We start from the raw sequence: 24,404 nt of genomic DNA, 5'->3' as shown, positions 1-24,404 counted from the left end.
CCTTTTCTTAATTACAAAAAGGTATCAAAGCTATTGTCAATTAGATAGTCACAGAACAACAGTCTTCAAATTCTTCTTAAACACAGTGAAGGAGTTACTAGTTTGGATGGAGGTGTGCAGCTAATTCCACCAGCTAGGAGATACACATGAAAAGAATCTGGACTGAGATTTAATTTTACACAGAGATGGCATCATCAGACGCCTTTCACTAGCAGAGCTGTTTGGTCGAGAGGGAACATAAGACCTCATGGGTGCCTTCATAGGTGCTGACACACTGCCTATTCTGTAGGCAAGCATTAAGGATTTCAGCTTAATGTGTGCTGCTATAGGAAGCCTGCGTAACATGCACCTTGTTGGTTAGCTGAATATAAACATGCCACTGCATTTTGAATCATCACCACCAGTTTATCAGCAGCTATACAGATACTCCTGCCAGTATGGAGTTACAATAGTCCAGATGTGACAGGACCAACTCCTGAACTAGAAGTTGTGCTGCATACTCTGGCAGATCTTGTGAATATTATACAGAGTGATACTGCAGGAACGAGAGATGGCTGCAGTATGGACAGTGAAGAATAGCTGGTCACCGGTTATCATTGTAACTTTGTGTACTCTCTTGGCAGATGTTAGTGATAATAAGCCAAGCTGGATAGTGATGGGGTGTTAAATAGACATAGTGGATGCGATAACAAAGGGATCTGTCATTGCCAGGTTGAGCTGGAGATGGCGTTCCTTTGCATCAGTGAAACATGCAGAGATTCTAGCAGAGACCATGTAATCTTCTGGATGGAATGACAGGTTCAAATGTGTATCATCAGCATAGCAATGATAAGAATAATTATGAGACTGGATAATGGGGCCTAGTGAAGTGGTGTACAGCGAGCAGAGAAATGGACCCAGCACTGATTCTTTGGCTACCCCATTTCATGTCTGATGCTCTCTTCTCCAGGACTCCTGGTACAATCTGCCCAAGAGGTAGGACTGAACCCTTCTGAGAACAGTCCTGGTGATGCCTAGGTCAATAAGGGTGGCAACGAGTATCTGAGGGTTAACTCTGTTGAAGGCAGAAGAGCGATTAAGGGGTAAGATAACTAATGACATGTTGGTAGCTCTAGCCAGCCAAAAAATGTCAACAACAGTCAGCAGAGTTGTCTTAGTAGGATGGCCTCATTTGAAGCCTGATTGATCAGAATTTAGCACGAGGAGAGAAGAGGCATGGTTAGATACAGTTTACTCAACAACAACGGAGAACTTAAAAGTGAGATTTTTTAGATGGTGTAGATTTCATTAGACTCATATTAGCAGAGAAGATTTGGTATTGATTGAACCTAATAGTGTTTACCAATGACTATTGTCTACTGTACGTTTATAATTATATGATTATGCTCATGACTGTTATATCTGTAAGAAACGTGGATAGCAGCATAACAAAAAGGGCTGTCGCTTCAATGCACTCAGGAGCCTTCTATGTAGAGTTTGCATGGTCTTTTCATAAATTTGTAGATGTTCTTCAAAGCAATTTCCATCCATAGTTCAAATATTTTCTGATGCGTGAAAATGGCTCAAATGGTAGGGAGGAATGTGAAGTTCTGGTGTGCTATTACAGGGGAAATTGCTAAATGGCACTTACTGTTGCTGTAACAGTCTTCAACTCCTGAGAGCCCTTTCAGATGAGGTGAAAAATGAATGATTGAAAAAATGAATACATGTAGGGAGTCCTTGGGTTTTAAGCAAAAATGGAATGCCTTCTAAACTAGCACATGGTTTGTGAAATAAATCACAACTTCCACCAAATTTATGTATTTAAATTAGATTCATATTTTTTCAATCAGATGGTTTACATTATTTTCCTAAAAAATACCCTTTGTTTGTAACTTGCAAATCAATCAAATCTGGAAAAGTAGGATATAATGAGAACCATCCTGTGGCAAGATAGTCAAGGGATTTCATGTAATTAGCTACAATACATCTGATGTACAGATTTATTCAAGTATTATCTTTTTTTATTAAGTATTTCAAAATAATTTTGTTAATTTGTTTTATACTATATAGTGTCAAAGAACATGAGATTGATTGCTTTTTTAAATGTTTAAATATATAAGCCTCAAGAGCATTCAAATAAAAAAGTGACTAATTTCACATAAAAATATAAAACCCAGAATCTAATGTAATCTAATGCTGATTATAAATCCAAAGTATTAACTTTGACAGTAATTTGTAGGAGGCCATCCCAACATTATGCCTCATAGCCCCAACTGACTCTTCTAACTTCATGAGAGACTAAGTAACTATAACATATCTTACTCCTAATTGTTTTGAGTTGGCCAGTCTACTTGGATATTTCTAAAATAAAAAGTATTTTCTAGCCCTCATATAGGCAAAAATGCAGGGAAGGTTAAGTTTTACATTATTTCTAAATAAAGAGCAGCAGGTACAGGAAACAATTCAATTCAAGCCTAGTTATGTGTGCAGGGAGAGCAAGGAGACAAAGTAACAGGCAAAATGTAATTACAGACTTTACAGATTATGAATTAATTATGCCACACACATAAAGTTACAGATTTGTTAAACATACAGGAATTGCTGAATAGCATAGGAGGAACCTAATGACATAAAGTATGTCCTTTATTATTATCATTGAGTTATTAGTTAACAACAGAGCAGGCAAAATGAAAAACTCCAGGCAGCAACATCCCTGGAGAAAATAAATCTATGTGGGTCCATAGGTAGAATCAGACGCAGTCACCTTCCTGGAGACTTAGGCCAACTAGGCCCCCTCGTGAGCATTCTACAGTACAAGTTTGGGCTGGGCTGTCTAAGACAACAAAAGACAACAATTATTTCATCGTTGGATTCCAGAATTTCTGTTGTCTTTCCCATGGGCAACAAAAATTAGCCTGAAAGTAGAGCAGTGGCACCAAGCTCTACAGCGGGATGCCGAGAAAGAAACAACTGTAAAGGGTCAAGAAAAGTTCTCAATTATTGTACTATTTATATATTTTTTTATAAATGATGAATAAACAGAGATGCAATATACACAGCTATAAACAACAGCTCTAATTACGGCAGGTAGTGAGTCTTTAGCCCTGATTTCAATATAAACAGACATTTCCTTTCATAATTTGGATCCATGTAACTCGACCTCCCATGGTTATTTTATTAATCCCGGGAATTTTTCTTAGACCCACTTCTTGTGATCTTAATGCATGTTCTGGTTTGTATGTAATTATAAGTTCAGATAGGTAAGTATGGCCTAGTGCATTTAAATCTTTATATGTGTGATGAATGATTTTAAAATGGGCCCTAAGTTTAACTGGAATTAACATAAAGAATTAAGTACAGGAGTTATGTTCTGTACTTTTTAGTTGTAATATTAACTCTTGAAGCAGCATTTTGGATTATTTTTGAAAAGCTTTGTAAAAACAATTTGAACAGCCTGTGAATAACATATTGCAGTAAATGCGTGAATTAAATTCTTAGGATTCTATATATTTAGAAAACATCTTTTCTACTATTTTTAAGCTGTGTGCAGTTTGCATGTGTTCCCTATTTGAGTTTCCTCCTGGTAGTCCACTTTCCTACCACAGTCCAAAGACATTCAGGTTGTTAAACTGGCCCTAGTGGCTGTGATGGACTTAAGCCCCATCCAAAGACTGTGGCTGCCTTGTGCCTAATGCTTGCTGGGATAGGCTCCTTCTGCCTCCAGAAGATGGATAAATGAGGGATTGGGAGGACCATTGAGTGTATTCAAGAATAAATTTATATTGTCTGAAAACCATGTTAGAGCAAGTTGCTAGCTATTCATTTGTGTCAGGATCTTCTATGGGTTATATTTATTTCACTTTTTTAACTGTGTGGATGACATCATTTGCATTACAGCATGTCCCTGCCTATGTGTTAGTTGATAATATGTTAGACATTAGAATGAAGCTATAGTAAGCAACGTGTGTACTTTAATTAAAAATAGGGGAAACATTCACTGCAAAAAGAATTCAGAAACAAAAGTTTTGTAATGAATTTCAAGTTATCAATGTGGTAATCTCAATTTTTGGTAGCACTTCAAAAATGTTCAACAAAGGTTTGGGTTGCAGGATTGATTGACTCCCACTTACTTAAAAATTATGGTTTCTGTTTAGAGTGTTCAGATTTCTAACAATTAGATGATAAAAAATGAATAAAGACAAAGAAACTCTCACAATTATAGCTGGACAGACCAGAGTTATTCTTTATAGTCAGGAAGAGGACTGTGTAACCACAGTAGGTTATGTGAACGCACTGGCTAACAGTAATGTCTGCCCAGGAGTTTCAGACAACTACCAGTACCACTTTGTAAAAATTCAAGCGATACCTACATTTTTCTGTGCAATAATTCAGAATTTCTTCCTAATCGTCTTTCTGTTTATAGGTGACAGTAGACCAGAATATAATCATTCAATAAGAGCTAAGATCCTTATCTATAGTTATCATTTTCTTATGTGAAACTAAGACAAGCATACCACCAATTTCGAACTCAGAGTTCCAAAGACAAGAGAAAACATTAAATAAAGCAGAAAGCAGTATAAAAATCATGTGGCAAATGAAAATCTGTCAATATTCGAAGGGGGTAATACACCTTAGCTGAACAAGAAATCTAATAACATCTTCTACATGTGAATTTTATTTTGATGCTTTGTTTTGGAGATAATACTGTGTTGTTGTATTTAGTTATTCATTTACTAGCCATGCTACCCATCAAAGACAGATAATAGAATAAATGTAAAAATATTTAATTTCTCTTGGCTTACATGAACCTTCAGATCCTTTCCTCTCTCTACAAGCACTCCTCTCTCTCAAGTGTATTCCTGTAAAGCCTGTCTCTCAGATGTTGTCATTTTGACACCTTGGCCACTTCATGTCCACTTTTACACCTTCTTGAAGGTGACTCTCAGTGTGCCTCCTATGACTTTACTCCTTGTCTCCCACTTCCTCTTTCCATAACATTACAAAAGCAAAAACTGATCAAACACAAAAAAAGCCAAACTGACAAATCAGATTGCTCTAAGGGACTGGACACACAGACCTTACCCTTCAATTATATAATAGACTAGCTGTCCATCGCAGCTCCACCTGTGAAGCAATGAAACAGGACAAACTTTAAAAATCTTTTTTTTTTTAAATATAATAATTTGTATTGAGAAGAATTTATATTGATAGCTTTCAAATCTGAGGGCCTCTTGATAAACAATATTTTTGGTTTTGCTATCAGGGGCGAGAATGTAGCTGTAATCTCTTTGCCAAAAATCAAAAAAATTGGCAAAGTATCTCTGGCCAAGCGGAAGGTAGGTACATTCCAATGTCAAATGTTGTCACTGTATCTGATCGTGTTCAGCTCTGATGGGAGAGTGTCCCCTGCATAAGGAGAAGAGCACTTGGCTGTGATATTTCTGCCAATGAGCAGGTACCCTTTAAAACACTCGTAGCTGTGATCTCTTTCTTGAAAATGTCAAACGTTACTCTTTAACAATCTCTAGATGATAATGTCTGCTGAACAAACAGGTATCTCTAGCTAAGAGGAGGCAAGGTACTTTCTAACACTTGGCGAGAGGTACGGCGACTCGAACAGAGGCTGGCGCATGAGTGAGGAGGGCCCTGCCCAGCTCCCTACTCCTGAAAGTCCCGCTGCCTCCTCCCTTCAGCCCACAGCCTGTCTCTCGGATTCACACAAATAAATTGGTGCTGCAACCATACTGTAATACTTAGTGTTATGAGAGAAGTCGCAAAATCAACCAGAATGTTCAAGCAAATTATAGAAAAATCTAAATCTCTTTCTCTTGTACGAGACACAGTCATGGCCGAAATTATCGGCACCCCTGGAATTTTCCCAGAAAATTGTTGCAATTACAAATGTTTTGGTATACACATATTTATTTCCTTTATTTGCATTGGAATAACACAAAAACACAGAGAAAGCCAAATCTGACATCATTTCACACAAAACTCAAAAACCGGGCTGGCCAAAATTATTGTCACCCTCAACTTAATATTTGGTTGCACGCCCTTTGGAAAAAATAACTGAAATCAAGCGCTTCCTATAACCATCAACAAGCTTGTTACACCTCTCAACTGGAATTTCCAACCACTCTTCTTTTGCAAACTGCTCAAGGTCTCTCAGATTTGAAGGGCGCCTTCTCCCAACAGTAATTTTGAGATCTCCATAAGTGTTCAGTCTGATTTAGACCCGGACTCAATGCTGGCCACTTCATAACTCTCCAGCGCTTTGTCTTCAACCATTTCTGGGTGCTTTTAGAGGTATGTTTGGGGTCATTGTCCTGCTGGAACACCCATGACCTCTGACGCAGACCCAGCTTTCTGACACTGGGCCCTATATTGCGCCCCAATATCTTTTGGTAGTCTTCAGATTTCATGATGCCTTGCATACAGTCAAAGCATCCAGTGCCAGAGGCAGCAAAACATCCCCAAAACATCTTAGAACCTCCACCATGTTTGACTGTAGGTACTGTGTTCTTTTCTTCGTAGGCATCATTCCGTTTTCTGTAAACAGTAGAATGATGAGCTTTACCAAAAAGCTCTACCTTGGTCTCATCTGTCCACAAGATGTTCGCGTAGAAGGATTTTGGCTTCCTCAAGTACATTTTGGCAAACTCCAGTCTGGCTTTTTATGTTTCTGTGTCAGCAGTGGGGTCCTCCTGGCTCTCCTACCATAGCTTTTCATTTCGCTCAGATGTCGACGGATAGTTCGAGCTGACACTGTTGCACCCTGAGTGTGCAGAACAGCTTGAATATGTTTTGAAGTTGATTGGGGCTGTTTATCCACCATTCGGACTATCCTTCGTTGCAGTCTTTTATCAATTTTTCTCTTCCGTCCACGTCCAGGGAGATTAGCTACAGTGCCATGTGTTGTGAACTTCTTGATTATGTTGCGCACAGTGGACAAAGGAACATGAAGATCTCTGGAGATGGACTTGTAGCTTTGAGATTGTTGATATTTTTCCACAATTTTTGTTCTCAAGTCCTCAGACAATTCTCTGCTCTTCTTTCTGTTCTCCATGCTTAGTGTGGGACACTCAGACTCACAACAGAAAGGTTGAGTCAACTTTTCTCCATTTTAACTGGCTTCAGGTGTGATTGCTATATTCCCAGCACCTGTTTCTTGCCACAGGTGAGTTCAAATGAGCATCACATGCTTGAAATAAAACGATTTACCCACAATTTTGAAAAGGTGCCAATGATTTTCTCTGGCCCATTTTTGAAGATCTGTGTGACATGATGTCAGATTTGGCTTTTTTTCTCTGTTTTACTTGTGTTGTTGCAATGCACATAAAGGAAATAAATATGTGCATACCAAAACATTTGTAATTGGAACAATTTTCTGGGAGAAATGGTACATTTTCTGGGAAAATTCCAGGGGTGCCGATAATTTCAGCCATGACTATATACTGTATATAGAGATAATATCACATTTCTCAAACCCAAAAATGGCAGTCTGGAACCTATTCCAGGAATGTTGAATGCAAGGCAGAAGACAGCCCTGGAAGAGACGCTAGTCTGTGGTGGAGCCCACTTACACACCCACACTCACAGTTGCTAAGATGAGCTAGAACGCTGGGCGTGCTACAAATCCTTTCTGAAAGTTCAATTTGAAGTTACAGTTAATGTGCATTAATGACAATACACCACACATTCTAATGAATTGATATCATACATTCTTCAGTCCATGAGATGTAGAAGCAAAGCCTGCAGGAAAACCCACACAGACACATGAAAACTTATCTTGGATTTGAATCCATACAGCTGAATCCATGGGGCAGCAGTGTCAAACACAGTACCACCATGCAGGTTTTATTTATGTTTTTAAGAGACCAATTGTGTATCAAAGTCAGCTTTTTTTCTGAGAACTGTGCATTGTGCTGCAGCAAATGGTAACATACTCTGGATCTCAGGGTTCAAATACAGTGTATACCCCTCCATCTATCCATTTTCAGAGCCTTCTAATTCGGTTTCACTGTTTCCACATGTCACATTAAATTCCACCTACTTTACAACATGGACAAGGTAAGATCCAACAATGAATGGGAAGCCAGTCCATGACAGTGTACACACATGTCTTTGAAGAGTCACTCATGGCCAATACAAAGTGATCAGTAAGTGTAGCTGGCATGTTTTTTAAATATGTGAAAACAACAAAATACTGGGGGAAAACCAATGCAAACATGAGGAACAGGAGCAAACACTAGACCAGGGGTGCCCAATGCGTCGATCGCGATCGACCGGTAGATTGCCAAGGTAGTGCAGGTCAAAAAAAATTTTTTTAAATGTTAGTCTATGATATATCCTCCCTATGGCATTTGCCACTTGATTGAGATACAGAGCGGCCAGTCTGAGATCTCTGTTCTTGTAACACACTGGTCATCCCGCACACATGATCAAATGCGCGAGCTACTGCAAACTCTGGCTGTGATCTAGTTAGCCTTCCAATATATATCGACTAAAGAAGGGATTTAAAAAAAAATTGTTTGGGGAGGGTATGGGCTGGATGTGGAATTGGAAGAGGATTTTTTTCTCACAATGTCACAATCGAAGTGCGTTTGTCTGATCTGTCAATCTATCATTGCTATTCCAAAAGAAGGAAAATGTGGAAAGGCATTTTTGAACTGTTCATAAAAACTACAAAACTGATGTCCTTCCAAAAAGCGATCTGAGAAAGAGAAAGGAGAGGGAACTAAAATGGCAGTTAATCGGACAGCCATCATTTTTCACTCGGCTGAATTCAAAAGCTTCTTGACTGCATTCGGCTCTACTTATTATTGCGAGTCAGCCTTTTCCCACATGACGATTATTAAATCCAAATACTGTAGTGACCATAAATGTATTGAATTGTTATTGTGCCATAAAGGTTATTCAGTTATGTAAAGTACGACAACATACATTTTATGTATAAAGTATACTCAGTGTATGTATATATATATATATATATATATATATATATATATATATATATATATATATATATACACACACTGCTCACAAAATTAAAGGAACACTTTAAAGAAACACATTAGATACATCAGATCTCAATATGAAGTTGGATATCTATACAAATAACGACAGGGCAATGTCTTAGGAACAAAAGGATGCCAAGTCTTTTAATGGAAATAAAAGTTTTCTGCCTACAGAGGGCTCAATTGTGTAGACACCCTAAAATCAGAGTGAAATGAAGATGTGGCAGGCTAGTCCATTTTTCAAAAACTTAATTTCTGCTACTCAAAATGCTTTTCAGTATCTTGTGTGGCCCCACGAGCTTGTATGCATGCTTGACAACGTCGGGCATGCTCCTAATGAGACGACGGATGGTGTCTTGTGGCATTTCCTCCCAGATCTGTATGAGGGCATCCCTGAGCTGTTGTACAGTCTGAGGAGCAACCTGCCGGCGCCTAATGGACCGAAACATAATGTCCCACAGATGTTCTATTGGGTTTAAGTCAGGGGATCGTGAAGGCCATTCAATTGTTTCAATTCCTTCATCCTCCAGGTACTGCCTGCATACTCTTGCCACATGAGGCCGGGCATTGTCGTGCATTAGGAGGAAACCAGGACCTACTGCACCAGCGTAGGGTCTGACAATGGGTTCAAGGATTTCATCTCGATACCTTATGGCAGTCAGAGCACCATTTCCTACGCAGTAGATGTCTGTGCGTCCCTCCATGGATATGCCTCCCCAGACCATCACTGACCCACCACCAAACCTGTCATGTTGAGCGCGTTGCAGGCAGCATATCATTCTCCTTGTCTTCTCCAGACTCTTTCACGTCTATCACAGCTGCTCAGGGTGAACCTGCTCTCGTCTGTAAAAGTACAGGGCCCAGTGGCGGACTTGCCAATTCTGGTGTTCTTGAGCAAATGCCAGTGAGCTCCACGGTGCTGGGCAGTGAGCACAGGGCCCACTACAGGACGTCGGGCCCTCAGGCCATCTTCATGAAGTCTGTTCCTGATTGTTTGGGTAGAGACATTCACACCAGTGGCCCTCTGGAGGTCATTCTGTAGGGCACGAGCAGTGCTCAGCCTGTTCCTGCTGATGGGTTGAGGACCTTCTACGGCCTTGTCCAGCTCTCCGAGAATAACAGCCAGTCTCCTGAAATCTCCTCCATGTTCTGGAGATTGTGCTGGGAGACACATTAAACCTTCTTGCTGCAGCACGTGTGGATGTGCCATCCTGGAGAAGTTGGACAACCTGTGCAACTTCTGTAGGGTTAAGGAATCGCCTCATACTGCCAGTAGAGATGATTACTCAAGCCAAAACTAGCACGAGTGGAAAACCAGCCAAAAAGATCAAGAGGGAGAAACTTGAAATGACCTCCACATGTAAAACCAGTCCTGTTTTGAGGGTTTTCTAATTGTTGCCACTTTAGTGCACCTGTCGTTAAGTCCATGAACACCAATACAGCTGAAAGTGATTAACAATGACCTCAGCTGCTTAACCAACCAGAAAATCATCAGACAGGTTTAATTGATTTCATGCCAGGCCCAATAAAAAAGTGTTCCTTTAATTTTTGTGAGCAGTATATATATATATACACATATATATATATATATATATATATATATATATATATATATATATATATATATATATATATATATATATATATATATATATATATATATATATACGCTGGCGGACACAGACAGACGGACATCATAATTTCACCACACACCGTTTATTTACACTAATATTTACAAGTCTCTACCGTGCAATCACCCCCAGTGCCTCCAGCACCGATCCCCCAAAGTCCAGGCCACACAGTCCTTTTCTGGCCGCCTCCTGTCCTCTTGCCAGCTTCGTCTTCCTTCCTCCCGGCCCCTTTTATGGGAACCCGGATGGGCCCCAGCTGCTCCCTGGCACTCCTCCGCAGACACACCCTTGTGTGGCGGAATTGCCAGCTGCGCACCCGGAAGCTGTCCGGGTGTCCCCTGTCGTCTTCCTGTCGGCGGAAGTGCTGGGCTCCAGGGCTGTTCAGACAGCGGGGCGCCGCCTGGCGGTGGCCACGGGCCCCTACAGGGCTGGGCTTCCATGCCCCCTACCCGAGGCCACCAACGTAACCAGGGCGGGCACCCCCTCGTGGTCTGGTGGAGGTACAGGCCCTCCTCCAGTCCTCCTGGGCATGCCAGCCGGGCTCCTGCCTCAGCCGGATGTGGCAGATGATGGTCTGGAAGTGGGCGCCGCCTGGCGGTAGCCATGGGCCCCTAGAGGGCTGGGCTTCCATGCCCCCTACCCGAGGCCACCAGCGTAACCAGGACGGACGCCCCCTTGTGGTCTGGAGGAGGTACAAGCCCTCCTCTGGTCCTCCTGGGCGTCCCGGCTGGTGCCACAGCGCCCCACAGCTAGCGAAGACACGTGGGTCCGAGCGACACTCCCCGAAAGGGCAGCACATCCCCAGAGAGGGTCCTACTCTGTCCCCAGGTTCCAACACAGCACCCTGGGACATCCGTCTTCGGCACCCACTCCGGCGCCCACGTGCCCCTCTGGTTTGCGCCACTCTTGTCTCCACCGTCCCCGCCAGCTGGGGCGCCATCAGCCTCCCGGCGCGGAGCCATCCCGCGGAGCGGCCTGTTCCAGGAGGGCAAGTCCCAGACGACGTCGGGTCCAGGGCTTGTCGGGGCTTCGAACCTGTAAAATAAGCAAAGGGAGGGCCAGAAGCACCGCCTGGATACGTGCCCCGAGCGTCCTGTCGATCCCTGTACTGGCAGCGCTCCGCCCCACTATCGACAGCCCACGACTTGCCTGTTTGGGTCCTCCGCCGCAGGTTCCCTGCCCGTCCTTCTGGTGTCAGCAGGTCCGCTCTCGCAGGCAGCTCGCCCAGCCACCCAGGGGTTTCCCTCTGCCACCGCCGAGGACGGCCTTCCTCCGGACACGCGCACCCAGCGCAACGTCCTCTCCTATTGGAGGAACCGGCATTCACCCTTCGGCTCCTCCTTCTCCTCTTGGACAGTCTGACGGTCTGGGTCTGAGCATGGCAAAAGCTCAAATCCAGCCCCGTCTGCGTCCAGGCAGAGCGACAGGAGACAGCTGTGCGCTTGGCGCGCAGGGCGCTAGGACCCAGGGCACTCATCAGCCCCGATCCTACCAGCCCCTGCGTGCTCGATCTCCACACCTCGCAGACTGTCAGCCCCATCGCATCTGCTGTTGGGGAATTTCCTACTTGATGCCGGTCCTCCTTCGGAAAGTCACGGCCGTTTTCGGCAAATCCCCCCACATGCTTTACGGGGACGGCAATACTTACCACACCCGCAGTGCTCTGCCGGCCTCCGGTTCCAGCGCTGCGACAATCCTCCGTCTCCCACGGCGTCTCTCCCGATGCAACCGCCTTCCCCGTCAGCTGCTCCAAGCGAGCGACGAGAGCACTCAGCACCTGTTGCAAAGGCGAACACATAGAGACAGATGGTGGTGGGCTTACCTGTCCATCAGCCCCACTCCCCGCCTGTCTCCTGTGGGCCAGCCCCTCTGGCCCAATCGGGTCTCTCGTAGGCACGAGACTGGCATTCCTTGGTCCCGCCTCCATCCAATCCTCGGCGGGCATGCAAGACACACCGGCCCGCAGCCATCTTGTCTTCCCCACTCTGGGTGCGGTGACGTGCCTCCTTACAGCTACGCAGCTGCTGCGGGATCCTACCAGCCCCTGGACCGCGCTGCCGACAGCCCCCGGCGCTCCCACCGCACGGATCCGGACCGTCCCTGCCTGCGGAAAACAAGGTACAGTCTACCCCGAAGGGCCAATTACTGCAGGGCAGGGCACTCACCTCATGCCGAGGCCCTTGCCTTGGTGTGGCCTCCCGTTTTGCAACGCCGGCTAGGCCGCCCTTCACGACAGCGCGGCTCTCGGAGCCCGCTGCACTCTGGCGAGGTCTAACTTTTCTTCCCCGCACCCGGGGATGGCCAATCCGCGGACCAGCGGCGGTCCCCTGGGTGAACCGCTCCGCGGTTGTGCACGGGCCGCTCGCGGCCGGTGTGTGGGGTCCGCTGCTGCGCCGGGCCGTCCACAGACTTGTTAAAAGGGAATGCAGGTCCCCGTCTTGTACCAGACGGCCCATCCTGCCGGCTACGCCAGATGTAAAAGGCGCTATATAGCGCCCGACCTGGCACACAGGCTTTATTTTTTCTTCAGCTGTGTGACACGTCTTCCCCGTGCCACACAGCCCAAACACAGTCCCAAAGCACAAAACAAACCACAATTCTCCACCTCGCTCCACCACTCCTCCCAGACAAGCTTCATCTCCTTCCTCCCAACTCTGGCTCTCCGAGTGGTGGTGGCTGGGCCCTTTTATAGCCCACCCGGAAGCGTTCCAGGTGATTAACCACCTGGTCCTAATTGCACTTCCGGGTGGGGCTGCAGGCTCGTCCAGCCGGGCTGTGGGAAGCAGGTAGCTCCCCCTAGCGTCCACGCCGGGCCCCAACCAAGCTGTGGAGGACTCCATCTCCCATGGAGCCCTGCGGGTGGTTGGGAAAACACCGTCGGCCTGGGAGGCTGCCACCAAGCGTCCCGGGGAATTACTGGACTGTCCATGGCGGCTCCCCCGGAACATAAGCAGCAGGGGCGTCCCTGCCGGGCATGGGACCCGGCTGTCCTTCACAATATATATATAGCATTTTAATGTAGGTAGATCATTTCGACCTGGTCATTTTAAAAGTAGTTCGCAAGCCGAAAAAGTGTGGGCACCCCTGCATTAGACAATGGTGTGAATGGCTTTAAACTTCATTCTCTAGACTGTGTGTTCTGTTTAACTAAGTAAACATAGCATAATAGAAGAAACTGGAGCCTTCTGAAAAAGCACGAATAATATGTTCAGTTAGCACAAAAAAAAGGTGACATACAGATTTACTAACTGCCACAGTTTTATGAATACTGCCATAGACAAGATGATGATTTTACTGCATTGACTGCAGCTCTAAAGCATCTATATGTGGTGATGCATGCTAAGCATCTATGGCAGTAGGCAGGTTTTTTAGATAAAGCTCAGTGGGTGTAGGTGCATGTGGAGGTGAAGCCAAGTGGCCCTGGAACTGTTAATGAGGAAACTGGCTGTTTTCATTTGCACATGAAGGTGCAATCAGCCTGGCCGGTTTCCTCATTAAGTGGAGCTTACCTGCACCCACAGAGGATACAAAGAGCCTGAGCAGGACAGACAGGGCAAAGGAACAAGACCAGAAAGAAAGATGAGAGGTTCAATGGAGAGGAAGAACAGAAGAGAACAAACCTAAACAGGATTCAGTCAGGATCGTGGTGGAGCGGGTGCCCTGTACAGAGCAACGAACACTACAGAGCAGCACAAGTGACCATCCACTCCAAGATGCAGAGGGAAAAGGGAGCAGGGCTTGCGGAGTATATGTGGTTACCGAGGGATGACATTTGCCAGGGAGACCTTAATGGGTGAGCAGAGGAGATGCTTCTGTATATTAGAAAGTGGAACAGATGCTTGGGATCCTTTTAATGGAAGATGCTAGCTTTATATTAATCCTTAATTTTATCCTGGCTGAGGATTACTTATTTATTGTGATTTACCCTCCACAAACGCTACAATTATCACAGAGAATTTATTCAGTATGAATATGGCTGCTCTTTGCACACTGTAAGTGTTAAATACAATGCACTGAGAAGTTTTGATGCACCTGCTCTTGTTGTTAAGTGTCCTAATTCACCCTAGTCCAAATTGGTCAATGACTGTCAATGTCCCAGGTCCAAGAATGTTACACCAGCTGCATGCATCCCAGACATGACTGTATATCAAACAAATGTTATCTTTTGTGTTTTCTCTTTTCCAATAGGCTTCCATGAAATCTATGTATACTCAGTACTGACTACTTTTTGCATACTCAGTATTTTCTGTCTACTCTTACTACTAACTTTGTTGTGATTGCTTAGTCTCAGGTTTTATGTGCCAAAACTGTTGCTTATTTTTTTCCACTGCAGTTAAGACCTTAAGAAACACAGAGCTTATGGAGTTAATAATGAAGCCAAGTGTTCTTCTAGGCTGGTCCTATGCTTTATAACTGATGATTGTTGTGAATCATTGATTGCAGTGATTTGAAAAATGCAACCATTTTTGTCCAGAATGTTGCACACAAATTCATCAGTACTGCAGGATGCTATTAATTGTAGCAGTCTGTTCAATTTGAACTTAATGAGATTAATTTTGGGATTGTGCCTTTATGGCAGAAATATGCTTTGATTTTTTTTTTTTTGTATTAATTGTTTTTAATTAAACATTTTTGTTGTGGTATATTTGGTAGTTTTTTCTTTAAGTTTCATATAATATGTTTTCAGTTTCATTTTGTTTTTTAATTTAGCTTTGCTTGGAGTCTATTTATTTCATTTCAGTCTTATACTTTGTTTCATTGGAGATGTCATATTGAATATTAATTGCTGAGATGCTTTTCCTGTTGTGACATCACTGAGTCTTCAAGTACAAAATGGTGGCAGAGGGCACTTTAAGCATCCCTCGGTGAATAAAAAACACTTTTCTCAAATTTGTAATGCTTGTTAGCCACATAATTTATTTTAGAGATAGTTTTGAAATGTTTGTTGATACCCTTTAGACTTCTGATTTACTCTTTTCTGCCTTACTCTTTCTAAAGATAATTTCTGTAATGTCCCAAACTGCACAGTAAATTAAGTCCTTTATAAAATTTGAAGAGGCATATTTAGCAAGTGATTCTCTGATGCCCCATTATGGTGAATGTGATTTTTTTTTTTTTATTGGGAAGGGTATATTGTTTTGCTTTTTTTAAAAGTTTGCATCGTCTCAAGCAAAACAAGGCATTTCTAGACATCTTTTTAGAGTGAGAATGTAATCAGTTCATTGTAAATTACAGTTACATTACCGTTCAGACATTAGAGAGAACACTAATGGATACTTGACTAATATGGTAGAAAAAAAAACACTAATTAACAGTGCCTGTGTATTATTTTGGCCTATTCTTGGTGACAAAGCACGATCCAATAATCAGGACAAACTGGGTTAAATCATTTAATGACCTTATTAAAATTTCTTGCATACAAATAAGTGCACAGTTTAGAAACAACCCACTGCTTATTATGAAGAATACGAGGATGTGGTTTGTAAGTAAAAAGGACTCGCACTACTCAATCCTTCATGTGCTCACTTAAAGGATTATCAAACACACCTTTGCCAAAAGAGTAATGATAGGCTTGCCATTCCCTGAAACCAAAACTATGAGAAAATAAAAGCAAGAAAATCTAGAGATTGGTTTAAACTCTATTTACTGTTCCTACTTATATAATTTATTCCCTTAGCTGAGCAAGTTCAGTAATCCATGGTTTTTACTCAATTGAACTTTAATGGTGCCTATAAACCTACTTTATATTATAAATGGAGCTAGCAGTGAAATTGCCTTAATGGAGACATTGGAAGATTCTTGAAAACCTCATGGTATGCACTGACTTTTCAATTAAAAAGAAAACAATATTTCATCCAAAAATTTTAAAATCCAAATTCTTAGTGCTGAGCAGACCGATCATGTAAATGGAAGCATAAACACCAATCCCAAGCAAAACAAACTCAAAATGGCAGTGTCCCACTGATGTCACTATTGTAACACTTAAATATTTTATTAGTCCAAAAGCACCTTTGAACTGAACAAAAGTGATTTCCAGGAGGTCCATAACCCAGAGTGATAACAAAAAAAGGAATAAGTGCTCATCTGGTGGGAGGAAGGCAAAAGGATAGTGGAAGAGACACTGGGGCAGTGGATAACACCCTATTTAAAGCATGGAGAACAAGGTTGTGAAGGTAAGTCTGGAGTGACTAAAGTGTTACAGTATTTCTTATTTTGTGTGAACGTCCACAAGAAAAACCTCTATAGTTTGTAGTTTGTTCTTTAGAGAGTCCATTATTGTCATGAGTACAATAAAATGAAATTCATACTTGCATGTTCTAATTCACATGAAATTTGTTACCTATTATAATATATACATCTTTTCACAATTGCAGCATAGATATGTTAAGTGACATGCTCGGTGTCATCAGTGATTCAGACACAAGGACTGAACAAGCAAGTTTGTGTTTTAAGATGTAGCATCCTAGCCACTATACTACATTTCCTCCTTCCAAAACCACATTTCTTATCTATTACAACACACAACTGGACTACAACACAACTGAGAATTTTGTGTTAGTACTGTAAGGAAAAGACCACACACACAATGATCTCCTCTATCTCTTCATTTTTGTAATTTACTTTTCTTGGTAGAGGACAGCAAGGAGCTTAAGTTATCCTGGCTCCAGCAGCAACATGACCAGAAATAGCTAAGAGCAGAATGCTGGTCTATCATTCATCGGTCCATGTTCACTCATACTGGACGAGTTTTAGTCCGACGATTTAACCTGATATGTACTGCACATTGTTAAGGTGAGAAAAAGAAACTGAGAGAAAAATCCACCATCGTGTGGATCTATAAAACTCATCCAAACAGTATTTGGGCTAAAAAATTGGACCCTAGTCTCTAGGGCATGTGACAGATCAGCTCTACCCACTGCAGCATTGTATCATCTGCAATGCTCGAATGTTCATCACTAAAGTCACTAATAAAATTGGGATTGAATAGCAATGTTCTTTTGAATGCAATTTAAATGTATTTACTTTATAAATCATTGAAAAAACAAACGTTTATTACATATGACCTTCATTTTCCCCTCAGATTAAAAGTTAAAAGATTTATCTCTTGCAATAAGGGAACATGTGTCATGAGTTTTCTTTCTGCACGTGCGCTTTTTAGTTAAGGTCTGATAGTTATCCAGCTGGCTTCTGCTGACTACCTCAGTAATAAGCAAATCGGGTTCCAAGAAGGCCTGGAAAGACCTGCTAAATATCTGCAGATCTCCAAATGTTAATTTCCTGGAACATTTCATGGTACATGTAGTCAACAGATTGCTATAGCACATAGAGTACCTCAGTGTGGCCTATTTTTATTACGAACACTTTCTATAGAAATAAAATGAGGAATACAAAAATATATAGATGAGAAAAGTTCATTTAAGTTGTTAAATATATTAAAGTTTCAAATACAAATAACAAATAGCTCCTAGGAACAAGCTACACATGGGCACTATAAGCTTATTAGGACACCAAACTCAGGCTCAGGTTTCATTCTGGATTGGATGGAAAGTTAGTTTGATACTTCAGACAGCCTTATTTACTTATTATTTATTATTGGGTGGAAAAAGTGGGAAGATATTATTAGTTAGCTAAGTTAAATTTTACATTACTGAAGTATGTACACATACTTATTAAATTCTAGCAAAAATGTGACAGAGCCCAGTCCGTATATGGGTGCCTGACTCTTCAACCTGTACAGCAAAATAAGAAAAGGAGACATCTTGAGGTGCATTAGGTATATAGATAAGCAACCTAGAAGCGGCATTAGAGACTTCACCAATTCAGAGGCTGCTTACACCACAAGGAGTTTGTTCCATCAGGGAATGCTACAGTATATGCCAGCAGCTATAGAATATTATAGAGCAGTTCCAGTGGCTCCCCTGTAGCTGAAGATTTTTGTTCCAACCAGATTCACAATAAGTGATAGTAATGGATAATAACTGATCTCATTTAGTCAGCTGGTTTTTCTCTTCTTTTTTTCTGCATTCAGAAAAGCACAGTAGTATGATTTTTACATTATGAGGCATTTAGAAATATTTCTGTTTTTTGCTGTAGCTTTAAATGCTTAACTCTTTTTTTTTATTATTTGTACTTCATTCTGTGTATTCTGTATTCTTTGTTGTATCATAATAGTGACAATTAAAAACAATTAAAGCATACACCCAGGCGAACAGCACTAAATGATGATAGGCTGCAATGTGTGTCATCAGATCCACTAACTAGACAATAATTGAAAGGCAGAATGGAAATCAGAATTAGCATAAATAAAAAGTAAAAAAAAAATTATCCATTTATAACTGCTTAATTTTTAGAAATATGTTAACACACTTACTTTTGTAATTTTTTCATTGACCCCAAAACACAGAAACTGGGAAATAACAGCTCCCATGATTAGGCTAGGAATCAAATTAAGAACAGACATTGGTTGAATAAAAACCTACAGCTCCAGGGGGTACCTACGACCAGGTTTGGGAACCACTGTTATAGAGGGTGGGGTTTAGAGGTCACTTTTTAATGTCACTAAGTATTGCACATATAAAAAGAACAGCTTATCAAACTGGCAAAAATATGTTTTACAGAGACAACAATTTATGGGTGGCTACCCTGCTGTTTTTTTTAAAAAACTTTGTGTATATGTGGCCCTGCAGTAAATATTGCCAAAAAACAACTTATAATGACACATTAGCTGAGGTGGAAGCTCTGAAATGTAATATTTTTTGGAGATGCTTCTTTTTTTCAAAGATTCTAAAAGAGTCTCTACCATCACACAACATGACTTTTATCTGAGCTCCTCAAGTGGATCTTTTTTCTCTCTGTTAAAGGAAGTCAGTGTGCTTTGGAAGTATTCTGGCAGTTGCTTCATTTGCTGTATAGCATCCCACAAAGAAATAGATTTTTAGGTTCAGCTTGAATTGTGCTTCCCAAGCATCATTGGCCAAGTGCAACTCTTCCAGATTTCAAGGCTTTTTACACTTTAAGTTAAAAAACAGATTAGTTCAGGCATGTAGACTCATAATGGTGGCAAATTTTAAAATGGGAGCTTCATGCAATTAAATGCAACATATAATTATTTACAGGTACTTCAAATATTATTTTAATTCATGTGATTTCCTTTATAGAGTTGAATTTTTAATATTAAATAATAAGATTTTATTTACTTACTGATTTTTAGGAACAATAAGTGAATGTTCAAAGTGAAACATATTTACTTCAAAAAAATGTTTCATTTGCTGCTGAGGAACAACTCCCAGGAAGAAGCAAAATGTCATTGCTGGTATCTTATTGTGGTGCCACTCTCTCTCACTTGCTCTTTCCTTCTCATGATGTCCACATTGAGATCACATACAGCCCTGGGTACTGTAGGTGAAGAAGTGAATAGTACAGTACTTACTGAGTCTCCTGTCAGATCAACACTTTCCTTCTCTGTAATATTAACTTGGGTTACATCACCACTGCCATAGCCCTGAAAATGCTGAGAAGCATAACATTTTTATTATATGAATAACAGATTCTTTATGAAGCTACATAAACTTTCAAAAAATGAAATTGAATTAAAAACCTCTAAACACAAAGGAACAACAGAAAACATAATTCCCAGAACAAGAAAAAATGATTGAACAAAAGAAAATTCAATCAAACTCACAGTCTAGACTGCCCTGCGGTGGGCTGGTGCCTTGCCTGGGGATTTGTTCCTGCCTTGTGCCCTTTGTTGGCTGGGATTGGCTTCAGTGGACCCCCGTGACCCTGTGTTAGGATATAGCGGGTTGGACAATGACCGATTGACTGACTGAGAGTCTAGACTGCAATCATTATGACCTATAAACTTAACCCTGAATGAGACCCCAAACAGAATGAAAACTGGGCTCCTTGACATTTGAAGCAGCTTGGGCTGACTAATGCACCATTCTTAATACTCGATATATATCCTACTCTATATATAATAAATATCATATAGGTATACTAGGAAAACTATTTCAACAGAAATGTATACCTTCCGTTATTTTTTCTATGTACAGTACTTCATCAGTTTAATCTAGCTTTAGCTCTTCAGTAGATAACAGAATTGGGTACATTGAGCAAACTCATTTACTACAATTTTAAAGGGATGGACACAACATGGGGCAGGACATTACAAGGTTCTAACAATACAGCTTTGCCAATACTGACACATATCCTCCTCCCAGAAAAGAAGGTGCAGCATTGTTAGGTATGTTGACCCCTTTATTCAGCTACTCAGAGTAAAGAGGTGTTGGACAGTAGCAGTGGCAGTCTGTGCGTTTTCAGTTCTCTTCAGACTGTTACAGACTAACAAGTGAATCTTCTATATTATCTGTGGACAACTGGTTGTATAGGGTGGTCCAGATCTAATTATGCAATTTTCATTACGCTATAACTTATTAAGTTTATTACATAAAAAATCACCTGAAAAATCCCGAAACATCAAGAACCAGTATTTTGCACATACATTACTCTTAACATGCTATTTTAACACTACTGCTGAGATTGTGCTGCTCATCTTCGCACTGTAAATTCAGCTCATCAACATACATTTTGAAATTTCCATAAAACTGAGCCAAATTATTTCAGCCAGGAGAAAGATGGCCTGAGTATTTGCCTCAGGATATTTATCTTGTGAATGCTTCTAGCTGTGGCTGCTGAAAGCATGTCTGAAGCTAACACGTGTAGGTGAACAGAGGGCAATGGATATATGCCGACAACAAAATCCTCAACTGTAACCAGGTTAAGGGTTTACATGGCCATTACTTGCAGAGAAATCAGAGATCTCAAAGACCAATAACCTGATTTCTAGAACTGGAATGATTTACATGTATTTTAGAAATGTGGATACTGCGAATAACCAGGTTATTAAAGCTCATTTAAATGCACTCACTGTCTTACTGTCAAACTTGTAAGTGTTGTAATGAACTGTGCTGAAATGGAAATTACTGTGGATAATAGTATAAGCATATTAGAAAACAGCTGTTATAACTTTTTCGTTCCACTGGTCATCTACTTTTTTATTTACCATATTTATATTTTTTGTTTCAGTGTTGCACAAAACCTATTTAGTCATCACTATAAGTAGCTTGCATGCACATTTTGATTGGATAAATTCCTTCAGCACCCGAAAAAATGAAATCGTAGCATGTTGCTTAAATTTGGAACAAATAAAGTACTTAAACACTCTATCTATCTATCTATCTATCTATCTATCTATCTATCTATCTATCTATCTATCTATCTATCTATCTAGAGTAAGAAGGACGCTATATAGCGCCCGACCCGACACAGATTGGACATGGGAGTCACGGGTAAAATAAACAAAATATTTATTTTTCTTCAGCTGGAGGGCACGTCTTCCCTGTAATCCCTCCAGCCACAACACAGTTCCAAAGCACAGACAGTAAATTACCACAAGTTAACACACTTTTCTTTTACCACCACTCCTCCCTGGCAAAGTGGGTTTTGTACAAGGCTATTATGAATGGGAGGAAGCTGGGTTGAGAGGAGGTTACAGTTTTGAGGAAGAATCCCTCTGCATGATGCACCGAGAACAATAGTACAATACAGCGAGAGACTGAACACGTACTGAAATCATCGGAGGGTACGAACCGGAAGGGAAACGAAATAGAACACAAAGAGTTCACAGCGAATGCACAGGGAGAGACTGAACATGTGCAGAAATCATTGGCGTGTATGAACCAGAAGGGAAACACCGAGTGTGTGGTCGTGAACAGATGCAAAAGTTTGGTGAACTTTTTGGTCATAACCCAATTTGTACGTGTTCAGAGACATTCGTGAACCGAGGTTCCACTGTATGCTGCTCCTTTGCAGGGCTCAATTGGACAGCCTAGCAGAAAGATTGAGCAGTGCCTAATCCAGTAACAGAAACCAGTAAATAAAGTTTCACTGTAATTTTAATCCAGCTATTTGCCATAGATATGTTGAAACCAGAGTAATTGGGTGTGACAGCGAGCAGCATTCATACCACAAATCATTGGTGGCTCAAATTCAGGATTTAAACTGGGGGTGGATGTTATTTACTTCAGAGCACATGTAAGACTAAACATATTTATAAAACACAAGAAAATTATAAAAGGCTTCACGTTTGTTTTCATATTCATAGCAGTTGATGGTGATGTCACTGTTTCTGGTGCAGTTTAATGATGTTGAAGCATTTTGGCAAATGAGAACTCCAGAAGTGACTTGTACGTGTAAATAGGATTTCTGCCTTAATTAGGTTACTCGTCACATTCCGGTTTTGTGTTAGCATGTAAACGCGCTCAGTGTTAAACAGGTGAGTATATCGCAGTAGTCTCTTGCCTTGACATTGTTCGTGTAGAATTTGCACGTTTTTTTACCTTCTTCACTTTTCCTTTGGGCAATCCAGTTTTTCTCCCACTTCCCTAGTGAATTAGCAGTGCTAAATCTGAGACCAAGTGAGTGTGAGTCTGTGTATCCAGTCTGTGGCTATGGGCTGTTTCTTGCCTACACCCAGTGTAGCTACAGCAGACTCTAGCCACACACATTGCCTGCCATCAAGAAATGAGCAGTGTGCTTTTGTCACTGGACCATCTACCATTCAGTCCAGACACAGCAGTGTACAACCTCCATATTTCTTGAAAGAAAGGAAAAACATCAGTATGCTTTGAGTGAAGCAGTGAATGAACGAAGGACTGTCACAAATTGACTGTGGAAGAAATTATTCTTCAGTGACAACTTTGCTAAAGTGGCTTATCTTGTGCAAAGGTTGACTGAGGATTATGTGGAAAAAGTAAATAGAAAAAGTAAATTACAATATTAAACAAACTTGGTTTTGTTTGCTAAAATATTTGGTTTGATTTTACAGTATATTGGTTTGATTTTATGATCAAAGTCATTTTCATAAAAACAATTTTGCAGGATAGAATACATTAATAAGCTTAGTTCTGCTCAATTCATTATTTAAAAGTGATCTTTGCAATTAAAGGCTAAGTTACATTAAAAATATGATATATTTGTAAATAATTATACATCTTTTCTATACCTTATACACTGGTTTAAAAACAGCTAATCTATTGCAGGGTTCATGCTTGTTTTCAAATCACGGTGGCTAATGATGATTAATTATTTCAAAGTGACCTTTGCATTTAGAAGCTAAGTTACATTACGTTAAAAATATGATATACCAGTAACGGGACACTGCACGATAACATGCAGTGAATACAGTGAAACTCCTAGTTTTCATCCTTTTTCTCTGTACGTTTAGCATTCGTTTGCTCAGAGGTTGATACGCTTGCTGCTTTCTGTGCAGCTCCACCCCAGCGGCCCGCTTCTTCTCTTCTTTCGTCAACAGCTTTTCACGTTAAAACTGATTAAGTCAGTGTTTGTGTTGCAACTACTTAGTGCGTTTTCTTTAATTTTTCACTTAAGCTAGCACTTAAGTCTTCAATCTGCCTCAAGAATGATTTAACATATGAAGAGGTAGGGGAACTGACGGCAAGGGTGGTAGGGAATGAGAACGGCGCCAATACACATGCGCCTCAAGGCTACCCTGCTGGCTGCTGCCAAGAGTTGATTCTACAATAAATTAAAATAAAAATAAAAAGAGGAATAACCTTGGAGGTCAATCATCACCCCAAAAGCGGATAGTAGACGTCAAGTAGTATATTTGTACCAAAGTTCAGGTCAATAGGTCAAACGGTTTGCTAGCTGCAGATGATTTAAAATCCTGGACAGACAAAGGAACATCCAC

The sequence above is a fragment of the Polypterus senegalus genome, chromosome 3 (assembly GCF_016835505.1).
Source record: "Polypterus senegalus isolate Bchr_013 chromosome 3, ASM1683550v1, whole genome shotgun sequence".
Classification (NCBI taxonomy): Eukaryota; Metazoa; Chordata; class Cladistia; order Polypteriformes; family Polypteridae; genus Polypterus; species Polypterus senegalus.
This window is presented reverse-complemented; position numbering follows the sequence as displayed.